A 3,135-nucleotide genomic window follows, 5' to 3' on the forward strand; every position below is an offset into this window, starting at 1 on the left:
GAGCTGACTTTTAAAATGTTTTCCATTTTACACATCCCCTAAGATTTTTTGATATTTTATTCTCCTAGTCATCCTGCCTCTGAAATTTTAATACCACATATATACTATCTACCTGTTTGTGTATTTTATCTGTGCTTTATATATAAAAACAGTAAAATATTTATGTCCTTCAAATTGTAGTTTTTCCATGTTTGGGGGGATATTTTGTCCATTGTGAAAGTATTCATTAGGTCACTTACTTTTTTTTTTTAAATGAAAAGTAATGTTATTAAACTCGGGTCTAACTAAAATTCTATCTATTCTTTAAACAACTATGAGAATCTATAGAATCCATATCCAGTTCTTATCATTTGCTTCATCCTCTTATAAGTATTTTCTTCAATATACTTTTTTCTTACAAATTATGTTATTTATTTGTTTATTATTCATCCATTCCCCACTGGAATTTCAGTTCCACACAAACACAACTCTTGTCTATATTGTTCAACCCTGTATACCCTGCCCCCAGAACTGTCTGACACACTGCAGGAACGTAATAATATTTGGGGGTTAAATAATTAATATTGGGCCATTTTTCAAGAATAGATATTAACAATATGGGCAAATCCCTATAATATTTAATCCTGAGATGCTATATGGTTTCCAAAAAAAAAAAAAAAAAAGGCAAAAAGAGAAATCTCATATATCATTTTGTTTTGACATATCTCTCTGGCTGGGGCTCCAGATACCTGTTGGTGCACCAAGAGATGAGAAAGGTTGCAAGATTAAAAATGCCAACTAACTCAGCAGCATAAGTATTTGTTGATATCTAATTGGTATCTTGGACAATGCTTTTCTCTTGAGCCAGAAAGTACTACCAGAAAGTACATCCTGTGTGTAGTGAAATTCTGCAAAGTGTCTTAGCTGTGATGCAGTAGACCTCAGAGTCTTATTGTCTTATTATCATACCAGACCCTGTCTGCAGCCCATTATTTTGTGTTTCTTGACTGAACATGAGAAGAGAATATTTTATTTTTAATTCATGTTTAGTTTTTAACGTCTTCCATAGGGCTGTATGAAGGAGGAGACAAAACAAAACAAATCCAGCCACCATTTATAAATTTGGATATTTGATAACACGTGGGCTTACTATGGAGACTAGATATTTGGCATTGTATAAACTAAATGTTGAGATAGGCATCTATCTACTTAAACAAGTTTTAATATAATATTTTATTTCTTTATCAATCCGCCCTCATGCTTATCATGTCAGGTAGACATTCAGTGACAGTTATGACCACTATGGTGACACAGCACTTCACACCAGATGTACCTTACAGTACTTCATAGCAATTGTTTCTCATGCCAGTTCTGGAGTAGATTAACTTGGTATGTATGAAAATATTTACATTCTCATGGAATATTCAGAGTAGGAGATGCATTTATTTTGGCCATTTGAGTATAACCTAACAGCATCCCTAGGGAATGGAAAAGACCCAGGCATCAGTATTCCCACTTTATGACGTGAGAAACTTAGGGAGTCAAAACATCATCTGCCAAGGAAATATTAGAAGCCAAACCTCCTAAATCCTGGGCTAACACCCTGATGCTTAGATTATTATTTTTAAACTAATGTATCATGACATTTTTATGTTATTACCAGTTGTAAAGCATATTAGAATTGTCTACTGAACAAAACAAATACCAATATTTGAAATTGAATTAAATACAGGAATGTTCCTGTGTAGGACCAGATTTTTTTTACCCTTATTCAAATATACTTTCTAAAATAAGAAAAAAAATAGATATTAAAAATATACACTAACTAATTGTACATAACTCTGGATTGGCTTGAGAGAATGCAGTCCCTATGAACAGCATGTGTTATGGCAAAAAAAAAAAAAAAGAGTTTAGGAAAACTGAGACCACATCACTAACCTAGTTTGACCAGATGCCATATTGTCATGATATCCATAATATTTGTTTTGGCAGGTGACAAAGAACACATGAATGAAGTTTAGAACCATCTAAAGGACTATGAGAAACGTAAATTTCACTGAAGTGTCATCTGTGAAAATGTCTTCAATTTGTCTTACCACTCTGGAGTGGAAGCATGGAGTCAACCAGAAAATTAGTGTGGGATTGCTAGGTAATCATTCTCAACCTGATAAAAGATTAAAATCTATACATGATGGCCCATTAACTGGCCATTTAGTTGCTCATTATTAGCCAAGGTGGTGAGGAAGCGGGCTCTTTGGAACCCCTGTATCTGTCTAGTTGAGCTCTGCAGAGCGTAGAGTAGTGTGAGAATGGAGAATGGAGACTCTATGGAGTTAGGTCGTAGTCAGTGAGGGTTGGACAAGAAGGTAACTTTTTAAAAGAGATTTTCCAGGGGGGCGGGTGAGTATTTGCACTTATTGGGTATGGTCCACACTGTCTGGGTGGGGGCACGCTTATAACTTTGACTCAGTTTGTGAAAAAAATCTAAGTACGTAAAACAGGTATACCCCTAATATTCTGGGAGAAAAAGAATATGATAAACAAAGGAGGTTTCTACAATATTAGTTTATAGACTGGGAAAAACAGAGGTGAGGCAGAAACACAGGATTTCCAAACTAAAAGGAGAAACCGGAATGAAAGGAGGAGAAATTAAATGTGGATCAGATCACAGATGGTTAAGAAACTGCTTGAGGTGTACGTGTGATGTTAGCCAGATTCAGGAACTAATTCAACAAAAATCAGGTACCTGCGAAGCCAAGGGTTCTTATAGGCTGTGTCTTGCACTTCAGCAGGCTGGGGAATCAGTTCCCAAGCTAACAAAACACTCAAGAGCAGAGCTTATACTCTCTTAGTCCATTCCAAAAGTCTTTTTATCCCAGGAAGACATCTAAGTTGTTTACAAAAAATGGAAAAGTTTAGAGTTGTAGTCAAGTGCTGGCCATATAGATACAAAATCTCTCAAAATCCTTCTTATTTTACTTCTGGTTGAGGTAAGAGTAAATACAATATTGATTGTTCTGATATCTTTTCATGAACATAATTACAGAACTTGTAGACACCTCCTAAATGACACAAGTAAACTCTTTGTAGAAATAGGAAGAGAGATTTAAAGACATAAAATGAGATAGTGGCACAGGGAGAAAGAAATTTAGGTCT

The sequence above is a fragment of the Otolemur garnettii genome, unplaced genomic scaffold, assembly GCF_000181295.1.
Source record: "Otolemur garnettii isolate 467f Iridium unplaced genomic scaffold, OtoGar3 scaffold00247, whole genome shotgun sequence".
NCBI classification, from domain to species: domain Eukaryota; kingdom Metazoa; phylum Chordata; class Mammalia; order Primates; family Galagidae; genus Otolemur; species Otolemur garnettii.